Genomic DNA, 12,812 nt, shown 5'->3' with positions numbered 1-12,812 from the left:
ATTTCCAAGAGATATCTTGCGATTAAGCAGACAAAAATGAACATTATAATGATAATTGCATTGTCATTATTTACCATTATCATTATATCATTTTGTTTTCTTTGGTCAGTGCCGTACGCTGTCTGAATATGAGATTGTAAATGAAACACTTCTGTATATATAGTTTTTTCAAATCGTCAACTTTTCACTATTTTAAGGGACTGAAGAGAGGAAACGGATACAGCTTTAGACATGATAAAAGGAAAGTTCAACAAAGTAACTTTAAGGATGGAATTGTTTGAAGTCTTACGTTAACCTTTTTTTTCAGGTTTGAATGACACGAAGTGTCGGTTATTTCCTGTTTAATCTTCTATTACCACACCCACACGCCAACACAATTGATTTATAATACACCCACGGACATGACAATGTAAAGCAACATAATCATCTAGACTTTTGTTGTTGTTGTTGTTGTCCGGAAGGATTCTCAATATCGATGTTCAGTGTCAAATGTTTTAAATGACATGTGATTGAAACGGCAAGCGTTTAAAGTTTCTTCCGATATTCATGACACAAGGTTTGTATTATGTAATGTGATAATAATTTCATGATTTCAATATGGTGATGAAAATTGTTCTTATTTCGTGCGCATTATCAGACGCTGCTGTGGTGAACGTCACACATTTAGAAAAAAAAGACGACGAAAAAGAAGAAGAAAAAGAAGAAGAAGAAGAAGAAGGAGGAGAAGAAAATTCTCCCCCTAGAACAAACTTATTCCAACCTTTCCCTTACATCCAAGACCACACTCATCCCACTCTTGATAATTATGTGCACTCTTCTCTCGTGTCTTTCACCAAATCACTGGTCAACTTGCTAATACGAAGTAGGAAGAAGAAGGAGAAGAAGGACGAAGAAGGAGGAGAAGAAGAAGAAGAAGAAGGGGAAGAAGAAAGAAAGAAAGAAAGAAAGAAAGAAAGAAAGAAAGGAGAGTAAGATGTAGACGAAGAAGAAGGAGAGATAGACAGACCCGTTTGGACTTAAGATCTCTACGATATGGAACGTATCGATATTGACAACCCGGTTTCCGATGTCTGTGGTGTGCATGACTGTCGCAAGGGATTGGCTAAATTTGTATATTTTTTCCACATTTTTAAAAGAAAGTACAGTGGCCTTGTCGTACCAATAATGAGAGAGAACATCCTTGGTCTTTTAAAAAAGAAGAAGAAGAAGGAAAAAAAAAACCCAAACTCCGATACCATCACTCATAATATCAGATGTCCCCCACCCTCCTTCCCTCCATATCCGACCCTTGGATTCAGCGTTTTCTCCCCTTGCATGTACTGGTACCTACAAGGCTTTGCAGGTTGAATGAAAATGATGGACGACCATGATGTAAATAATGAGCGCGCTCCTCCTCCCTCCACCCCCCCCCCCCCCCCAGCGTTTTTGTCCCTCCCACTACGCTATTCTCAGTGATCCAGGTAGTTACAACGTGATCCCGAATACATTAATTCAGTCCTGTTTACAAAAATTCCCGGTTGGATGTCATCCGTGTCTCCTTCGTTGAGGTGTCGCCGGAAAAATAGCGAGATGTCGATAGTTGCCATGTTTCTCAATTTTATCTCTATCTTCTCTTTCTCTTTTCTATCTTTTACTCACATCCTTTTTCTCCATCACGCCTCCCTCTCCCTCAATTCTCCTCCTCCTCCTCCTCCTCCTCCTCCTCCTTCTTCTTCTTCTTCTTCTCCTTGTTCATCATCTTCATCATCATCACCATCATCATCATCATCATCACCATCATCATCACCATCATCACCATCATCATCATCATCACCATCATCATCACCATCATCATCATATTTTTCTTCTACTTTTTCATGTTTTTTTTTATTTTGCTCATACACTTCTCTCTCGTTAAGTGTATTCTTTCTATCTTTCTCTCTTTCCCCATTGCGATTGACCATCTCCCACGGTTGCTCCATACATTTCGTTTGTGTTCTTTTCTCACGCCAGAGTCCTGTTGCTTTGGGTATGCATTGGTATGATTCTCTATTATACGACCTAGCTTGAAAGGTTGATGATGATGGTTTGCAATGGACCCGGATTCCGGTTGTCTGTCTGCTTTGTCCGTCTGTCTGTCTGTCTGTCTGTCTCTATCATCTCTCTTTTTCTAGACTGTAGTCCTTATATTATTTTCCGACTCACTTTCCAACTGTCAGTAGAATTTGCAGTGGAGTGACGGAGCGAGTGATCGTATTGCACGGCCCAAAATTGAAGTCAAGCCGAAACTCCACGCCATAGTATGTCCAAAGTGATTTCATTACAGAATTATGTAAACGTGTACTTCCGCACTACTTTCAAAATTGATTTTGACGAATGTAGTGAAACATGAAATGGTATGCAGACATTTCATCATAGTAGGAAACACGAGAATAAAGTGATGAAATTTGAAAGGTTAACATGTTTTTAACGAATATTGAAGATGATATTGAGGAATTTGATCTCAAAAGTGAAAAGCGCCATTAACCCCCCCCCCCCAAAAAAAAAAAAAAAAAAAATCCAACAACAACATTTTTAAGTAAATCGGTCGTCAGATACGGCGAAATAGAACCATTCGGTGATACCTTATAGTTGCTTAACGAGGAGTATTCTTGAAGTTATGATTTAAAAAAAAAATCCCACAACATATTTCTTTTCTTACCAGCTTTAATCACAAATATCTCAAATTAACAAGAATGTAGTCAAATCGTTAAGCAATTAAACTTGTCAATTGCTTCTTTTCATTTTGTGTATGCCGTGTATGACGCACATTATCAATGAATGGGCGCTCATTCGTAGAGTTGGATTTGTTATATTAGGTAGTAAGAAATGTAGAAGGAAAGAAAATATTATATCAAATATTATAATATTAAATATTATTGTAAAATTATCCAAGATCTAGAATGTAATGGGAAGACATTTTGTGAAATTATGTATCTAGAAGATGACGCAATCATTTATCAATCATGACATCTCACACAAACCAGTACAGGACATTAACGTACACAATAAATGTATGCTCGGCTTTATTCGAAAGGGGGCAGCAAAGTTTACTTGCTGTATAATTGTAGCTCAATAGCGGGGCTAATGACATGATTATATTGTCCTATAGGACCCTGACCTGTCCTGGGGGGTGTTTCATCAACGAGTTCGTCGGAGGTTTTCACCGACAAATTTGCTATCAGCCAATCAGAGGCAAGGATTTCAGTAGCTTTTAACAGTTGTCAGTGTAAATCACTGACAAAAAGTTTCATGAAACGGTCCCCTGTTCTTTTTTACACACACGCGCACACACACATGCACATAGTGACTGCAGAACTCGCATGCATGCACTGCGGAACAGCCGGCAGGTAGGATTTAACGAACGAAAGGAAGCAGTATGTCTCCACTTCACCGGAGATGTTACTTCTGAGCCGGTGTCACAGGTGATCCGTTCCGGGATCCGGGAGAACCGATATACTGGCCGAATCCAGCCGATTAGTTCTGCCGGAACGAATATACCGCATGCACAATAGGCAGTACGCAGAAACGTTCCGTAACCGCCGATCCTATCCGGGTTGTGCGAGTAGGCCTCATTAAAAACAAAACAATATCTGCTTATCATGGATGCCTATCCTATAAAAAAAATAAAAAAAAACAATTAGCAAGCTATTTCTTAATTTCTTAAATAATATTAATGACAAACGTATGTTTACGTTCTGATAATGTCCTTTTAACTGAATGATATCATAGCCTCGTACTTAAATTGCGCTCGAACAAGTGGCGCGAAGAAATACATTACTGTACAATGTATTAGCTAAATTGCATGCACACATACGTACGAGTCGATCATTTGGAGCTGTTGCACAGACAGTATGATGCGATTAGCCTTTATTTAGATAAAACTTCAAAGAATAGTTCAACGAAAGAACATGATAATACTGTAGTTATACATTTATAAGAGACTGCTTAAGTGGTAAGGAAGAGAGAGGGAGGTTTTGCTGGTAGGATACAGCGTTGATAAACAGGCTTTTTCAGTGAGCTTTGTTCTGATGAGAAATGATTGTACAGCTGTACTTTAAAAAAAAAATGTTGCCTAGTCTGCAAACAAAATTGTTAATGTGTATGCAGGGGACTAAAATGGAGCTATACATGTGGATTAAAAGCTGTTATAACTCGAAATAAATAATATTTTCCTTTGTATTCTTTTCTCCTTATTTTTCTCCTTCGCACTCTCAATCTCTTATCTATTTTTTATTCTTGATTCTATGTTTTTTCTCCGTTAGCCCACAGCTTTTACCCTTTTTACTTTTTATTTTAATATATAGTTTCCATTTTGGGGTACATTAAACCATATTTCTGTCTGTTTCCCGTCAATTCATTTTACAGGTAGTTTACTAGCTGTTTTTTTTATTTTCTTATCTTTTTTAATTTCTGTCTATCCCATTGCCACTATTGGCTTCACATTTTTTTACATGTGCATGTAATATGTATTTTCCATTAAAAAAATTGTATATACGTGTATGTTTGAAATTTAATGTGTACAAAGAGAAAATGTAACTTTTTTTTTTGTGGAACACCAGATTTTGGACACAGGTGAAAGCACTGTTTGGATATTCAAGTTAGGGTAATATTAGAAGTCAAAAATTTACCTGAGTTTTTGATACCCCATATTTTGCATGCGCTCTACTTTCTTTACACAGAAGATCTGTTTTGGAGCCGCAGTCACTATCATGAAAATGGAAGTCATTAAAGATTAAATGGATGGTACAGTATTGACTGAGATAGGGGTTCAGGTTTCCAGCTAAACAAACAATCAACAAATAAATTATAAGAACCCTGCAATATAAAAGAGCATTCAATTCTTTTAGGAATTCAGAGTTCATTTGATACAGATTTGCTTCAACTTGCTAATATATCCATAAACAAAGAGGCCCTAACTAAAGGGTGGACCCACCTTATCAGCCCATTACACATGTATTTTTTTTTCAGTCCAAACAGATTTTATATAATGTACTTTGAATTTCTCTTAGAATCGTACATGGCTCTCTAATATTTCATATAGTCCAAGAGCATTAGGTCAAAATAGACTTAAAGGGGATGGCTAGTAACCGATCAGTGGGAATCAGTGGGAATGCGAAGGGATGATTGTTCCAATCCTTGTGGGATTCATTTAAGAGTACATTATATATCTACTGTTGTGTGAAAATTATTTGCTTCAGAACGGTCTCATATTCAAGTAATGTGCAGATTAATGCCCCGTCACTGACCAGGGACGCTTACCTGGAAACATTAAACTGCACTAATAAGTGACTCAAAAGGTATATTTCGACATCTGAAGTGTGCACAGGTGAAATCTACTTGCAAAGTTATGCGCAAAAAAAAAAGAGGAAATGGCTGCCATTTTGGACTCCATCTTGGATTGTGGCACTTGCGTGCTTAAAAAATTTCATTGAGTTTTTCATGCTTCAAAACATATATTTAGACATTTAAATTTTGTATTTGGGCTACCTGGTTGAACAGTTATAAGAATTTTACAAAATGGGGGCCATTTTGGACGCCATCTTGGATTGCAGAAAACGCTCAAAGAGGATTTATGAGGACTTTAAGTTTGTTATTCTAGACTCATTCTTGGAGCTATCCTGAAAAAAAAAATCAGCTTGTTACCGGAAATGTCCAGGTTAAAACTAATACTCTTTGCCTAATATGTGCTTTCTAACTATCTTGCAAAACGTTAAATTTTCAATCGCCCATCTCAACTAAAACTATAGTATCCGTTTAGAATACCTTGCCTGTTTGAAGTTATCTCTGTGTAAGACATTAATAACTCAGAAGAGATAGACCACCTCCCACACACAAACACACACATTCATATGCACATACACACGGACACAAAAAAGAACAAAGACAACTGTACACACAAAAACAAAATTCACCCCGTCATTTGAAGTTGTTACAACTGATTTAAAAAATGATTTTAAAAAAATGCATGTATAGACGTTGGCGATTATATTGGTCGTTATATCGTATTATATACCTCATTTCTAGAATCCTCTCATCTGATTGGTTAAAAGGGGTGTCATGAAAATAACTGTGCCCTATTTTTGAGTTACTGCCACCGGGGCCCGGGCGCAGTTAGTAAATAGGTTTTAGAGACAGTCGCGACCCCGTACACGTAGATCGCTCATAATGTACGCACCAATGATACGACCGCCGCGCATTCAATCAGCGTGCTGTAAAAGAGACTATAGCGGACTGGTTTGTAGACAATCGCATCCCCGTAGTACACGTAACGTACACTGTACACATCACTGTACGCACCAATGACACGACCGCCGCGCTGTCGATCAGCATTGATTACGAGTGCTGTAAAAGAGACTATAATCTATATTTCGGTATCTATATTTCGGAATCTATATTTTCGGTATATAAAACAAATAATGACTGCTTGATATTCGGGGTACAGTTAAAATTATGTAGGCCCTCGGTGATGTGAAAACCGTAACCATGCCCTCAGCTTCGCTTCGGGCATAGTTACGGTTTTCACATCACCTTGGGCCCATAATTTTAACTGTGCCCCTCATAGCAGTCATTATTTGTATACTAACTGATTAGATTCTGAGCACTGAAAATACATACAAATGAAGGTGGACTATGAGCTCATACGTGTATTTAATATGAAGCTCCTTGTAGTACAGTAGTTAATATGAAGCATGCCGAACATCCCGACAATATTGTAACTCATTCGATCTGTTCAAGACGATTCAAATCAGAGAGAGGTTGGCATGACCAACGTCATATCGGTACCGGGTACGTGCATGTAATGTATCATGGCCACCATGAGATTAGTATTGGGAGAATAAAAATAGGAATCGCTTTGTACTGTCCGGGTCTCAAATTGGCAACTTTGTTCGACTGGCTGGTCAGAGAGATTTGGAGAAGTTCATTGGTTGTGGAGGGAGACTGGAAGAGTACATTTTACTGAAGTGGTGTTTCCCCATTACCACTTTGTATACATTGTATGGTAGAGACCCGGATCGAATCGGCGGTGGGGGATAGTATCGGCGGTGAGACAAAAATCCCGCCGATTGGATCCGGGGGATCCGATATACTGGCCAAATTCCGCCGATTCGTTCCGGCGGAACTTATCTACTGGCCGGAACGGATCGCCTGTGACATTGGCAAGCGGAGATTACAACTTATTTTACTCGTTTGACTCAGAGCCCTTCTTCCGTCTCACTCAACATCTTTCTGTATTTTTTTTCAACAGAAAGACAAAGAAGAGAAAACTTTTGTACGGCCTACTTATATTACTAAAGGATTTTGAAACCCCATCCTCCCCTTCCTCCAAAAGAGAATACTTTTAGATTCACTTTCAATCTTATTTCACCCAGTTTCACCCAGGGAACTGATCATAAACGTGATCGCATTCTCCTTGTATATAATTCAAGGTTGTAACCAAAATTAAGATGCCACAGTTGTATTTTATGAAAATCATGTATTTCCGCCCTCTAGCGGCAGAGAGTCATTAGATCAGAAGGACAAGGATGGAAGGAAAGAAGTAATAAAGGTCAAGTTGATATACATTGACCTTTTCTAGCACAATACCTAGCGGAAGCTTCATCGCTCTATTCTGATTTCAGTCTACTCATGTGATAAGCGCGAAAAAGATGTGATTTTGGTCATATCATGAGGGACGCCTTCCCTCCAAAAGACAACAAGTTGGCCTAGTGTCTAATATAACCTCATTTGTTGATGGTGTTGTTGTTGTTGCTGTTGTTGTTACTGACTCTGTTTTAGGGAAGTGAAACAATGGAACAAGCTTTTATAAACTGGATCATTGAGCTGGAGTTTTATCTCAGCTACTTTCTTGGGGCTACTGAGTTTCCGCTATACGGATATCCGCTTGTCCCATTTACTCTTAAGCATGAAAGCTGCCGACTGTGATTTTTCCCTTTTATTACATTTTCTTGAATCTCCGCACTCTCAACACTTTTCAACAAATTTCTTAACTCCATTGATATTATCTTGTCCCCTTTTTGTCCTTTTTGCCAGCAGCTTTTTGTGTAACAAGATCCAATTCTGCGTGATTGTGTGGTCTGATGTCCTATAATTCGATACCGAAAATTTCCAGTGGCGTTAGTATGGATCATCTTATCGCATTGATCGGAATATCAGTGCGCATTGGCAACGGCGTTACTAGTAGAAATATTTTGCAGCTGGGACTATTTAAGATATCCCCCAACCCCCCCCCCCCCCCCCGAAAAAAAGGAGGAGAAGAAGAAGAAGAAGAAGAAGAAAGTACTCTCATGGTACTGCACTTTCTACATCAACGATAAGGGAACTTTAAAATTAAGGGGAAAAACAAGAGCACCCAACAGCAATGCAGTTCGTATTAATGCATTAACACTCTGCGACAAAGCTTTTGATTTACATGCATTTATAGTTCATAATATAGAACATACATCATAATACATAATAATATTTATTGTTAATTAATAGTTAATCACTTCCTGACTCTTTATAAGGTTGGATTACTAAAATTCCCTCTTTCATTGCCATAAAGTATACAGACAAACATTATTTAACCACCCCTCCCTCCTCGAAAAAAGAAAGAAAGAAAAAGAAATGCCCTTTGGGAGTCATTCCCGAATGATGCTTGAACGACTAGATGAGAGATGTCGAAGCACTTCTAATTTTTTCTTTACTAGCATTTTTTCGTGAATATGCATATATGTAAATCAATACATTAATGAAGTAACTCCAGGATGCCCACGTGGATGAAAGGAATCGATCGATCGATCGATCGATCGAGATGACATTCATGGCGCTCTAATATCTAGGGTTGCTGGGTTGGTATTTGATAGTTCAGTATCCTGGAGCAAATTATGAACGTTTATAAAATAACTAGCGCCTAGTCGAAGTCACAAAATATATAGAATACGTTTAATCTGATAGTGAGCAATACGCATTGCAATACCTATTCTATGAGGAAAGTCGAACAAATTTGATCTGAGCAGGGTGATTTGGCGAATCATTAAGAAATCATGTATTTGTCAAGTACTGAAAATCAAAAGTGTTTGGTTTCAAGCAGGCCATAAAAGATCTAGTCAAGAAAAATCTAAGAATGCCTCGATATTCGAAACTCTATCTGTATTTGAGTTTAGTACTGTAGCACTGGAAATATTGTTGTGAGTGTTTTCTAAATTGAACCTGCCGGGTTTCTCTAACAGTTGAAGGCATATAAACTTCTGAAACCGTACATAATGATTCTCCCATAGGTGGCTTTCTCACTGTTTGTGTTTAAAGTTTCCGATAAATACATGGAATGATCAATCATTTTGCATTGGACAGCGTCGAATCTACAAAATATTCGTGTTGTATGTTCTTTTTTGTTCAATTTATTTTTTGTTGTCAGGCTTCTTTATAACAGCTCACTTCTATTGACTACTACAGTGTACTAGGAATTCCAGACTTCGTATTCCCTTTGAATTTTTAAATCAGTCAAATGATTATATCGGACGCCTCTTTACACACACACACACACACACACACACACACACACACACACACACACACACACACACACAAAATGGGATCATCTGTGTGCTTTGAGTGTCAATAAGCAAAGAAAGAGACATGAGACATAAAGAAGACCTTGATATTATTTTCATCATCATCATCACCATCACCTCAATTCATAGCCATTGATCTTACCACTCACGATTATGATTTAATTATCTTCGGCACAGTCATCTTGAAGATGATCGTAATACCCACAAAATAGGAAAGAAAATGATTCTACAAGAAGAGTGACGATAATGTACATGTATGAGAAGATATTTATGTCCATCTCAATGACTCTCGCCTCTTCTCTCCCAATCCCAACAGACTCGCGGATGACGTGGAAAGCCCTCCTTTCTTCCTTCGGGCCAAGCAACAAGACGTGTTTCAGACTGTGAACAGCGCCACTCGCGACAACTAGCACAACAGTCTCGACTTACCGTGACTGTGCACCACGTGATAAGAAGAGCTCGTTTACTGCCAGCTGACATGTGTTTGTTTTCTGTTTCCATCTGGATTCGGCGCACCCTCTCTCTCCTCCTCTCGCTCTTTCCCTCGAGGACGAACTAAAGCCCCGCCCACCATCGGAGCACCAGTAACACCCGGGTATTGGAACGGCATTGGGTGTACCATCCGGAGCGTGGAGAAACGAGAGGTAATCGTTACTTTATAGCTGCTCTGGCTTGGACATCTGTGCTATCTGACGCAAAACTGACACTTGCTTTTTCCTCTACCGACTTTGTCCCCTCTTTTTTGCCACCCTCCCCAAACTCCTTCCCCCCTCCTTTCTCATTTTCAACCCGACGCTGAGATCGCCCCATATTTGCTTTATCGTGTTACCCAGCGCTCTTGGTTGGGTGATAATGGTGCGAGGGAACTGTTACGGTATGGTGCACCCCCGTCTGACTGAAGAAGCGCATCCTCTCACTCTTTAAATTCTCGCTTGGTGCGGTGGTGATTTCCACGTGGTGGCATAGCTGGGTCAATTAGCTGCTGATTGGTGATGGGGAGTAGTCAGGGGAGAACTCGATTTCACAAGCTCTGCCAGAGAGCGCGGGAGAGAGCGAGAGAAACAAACACTAAACCCGCAGTGACCCGAGTGGACGGACCACGCGTCGCTTACAGTGTCCAGAATCACTGAATGAAAAAAGTAGAGGGGGAGAGAAAAAAAAAGCAGCGGAGCAACGGACGCGTAACCTTCACCCGCGTCCGGGACCTTGTTTGAGGACACGGGGGTCAGCTAAGGGCACTCAAGGTCACATTTGGGCAGTGCGGTGGTCATCCTTGGACACAGATGGTATGGGGTCAACGAAGTGACTCACTCCCATTGTCCACGCTTTGCTGCGACGTTCCGTGGAGCTGAACTGGCACTGACCGACTTTTGTGAGGAGAGGAGGAAAACTTCGAACAACAAAAACATACAGCAGGAAACTGAGGGCTGATGGGACCCCCTTTTATCCACGCGTTTTGGATCGCCGATATGGGGAACAGTAGAGCGTGAATGGCGATTGCCGAATTATTATGAATCTATTTTTAGCTCAGTTGATTTCTCTTTTTCGCTCCGCCGTGTTGTGTAGGCAAACAAACGACGGAGGGGGGATTCGGTCTCCGCTATTAACAATGGCCCGCATCCAGCATTGACGTTCAACGCCGCGATTTTCTTTTCAAAAGTCTGCCGAGTCTGCTTTTAGCCAGCGTGCAAATATGCGGGTTTACCAATGGCGCGTTTATTGATAATTATTTAGCGTATACACATACATCGCGCTCCAGTGAACACATGCCGGGCAATCCGAAAGATCACGGCAATCTGAGAAACACACTCGCCTTTCGGTAATCGGCCTACATCCCAAACGCCCGGACCATTACTGAGCTGCATGCGTTGTACTCCTTCTCTCGCTGTCCCCTCTCTATTTCGTCAACTCTTTGCAATTCGAAATGGTAAGATTCGCCAAAAAGTGTCACAGCCCTTCTTACATGGGAAGCAGATGAGATGTTGGTCTCCGTAAGTCCTTGGATCCTTGGATACTATCTCTTCTTTGAGGACCAGCGCACGAGGTGACTCAACCCCGAGGCTTTAGCTTGCGACAGAGGGGCGGGAAATTACCCGGTTCCGTCGAGGTAATGAAGCTAGCAAACTTAGCAGACAGCTGCAAGAAAAGAAGCACGTTTCCTTTAAAAGTACAGAACGAAAAACATATTTGAAAAAGAAAAGAAAACAAAAGCAGGAAGGAAAAAGAGGAACAAGAAAGGAACAAGAACACGTACAGCGCAACAGTTGTCGGATGGGGCAACAAGCACACATATGCACGGATTGTTCAAAGTACAAAGTGTGTTGGTGAGCGTTGAAACCCTCATGCCGAGCAAATAGTGGAGTTACCACCTGGATCACATTACTATAGATGTGTCATAAAGCAATCGCCTCGCACCACCAGCGGAATATTATGATTTCAGGTCTGAATTAGACAAACTGTATTGGAGTAAAAAATGAATATCAAGAATCCATTTGTGAACGACGTCGAGACGGGTGCAAGCCCGTGATTTATTTTCATCGGAATATCAGTTGAAGTGATACAGATTTCGGATTAATCTTGGGATACCTCTCTCTACGGTGCAGATTTCTTGGTGTGTATGACCCAAACTACGCATAGGTTAGAATGCCAAGGTTATGCTAGCTGGGCAAATCAACACGTATGCTCCTGTGACTAATGGAATACTAGTACTACATCGAGTATGCGTGGATTGTGCCTCGTGCATTCCAGAGTACATACTCTTGTGAATGAATGATCTACTGATTCCGGTGAAGCAGCAGTTTGTCAGCTATAAGATACCCACGAACCACCCCTTTGACGAAAAAAGAAAGGACCTCGGAAGCGGCCAGGGAAGGTTGTGGGAGCCCCTATATTTCTCCGCGGGACCTGTCCGCTGTTATACACGTACCCATCTCCCAAATCGAATTGGATTTATACCTGGTAAATAGATAGCGGACCCCGGCAGTAGGATCAGCACGATGCCAAGGCACCTGTTACGCAGCGGCCTGGCGGGATGGGGACTGGATCGGTGGCCATCCCATCCACGTGGGGCATCCGTAAAGTGGGTAAGTAACCACCTCTCAATTTATCTTCTTTTTGGGGGAGAGTGTGTGTATGTGTGTGCGTGTTTTCTTATACAGATCAAAAACCTATCAAAGGATCAGATGAGAGCCTCACGGATAAAAAGTTTTGATGGCTGTGGGACGAACACAGTCTGGAAGT

This window comes from Diadema antillarum, unplaced genomic scaffold (genome assembly GCF_040938485.1).
Source record: "Diadema antillarum isolate AM-2024a unplaced genomic scaffold, OU_Dant_1.0 scf00000026, whole genome shotgun sequence".
NCBI lineage: Eukaryota > Metazoa > Echinodermata > Echinoidea > Diadematoida > Diadematidae > Diadema > Diadema antillarum.
The sequence above is the reverse complement of the archived record's forward strand: the minus strand, read 5'-3'. Positions refer to the sequence as shown.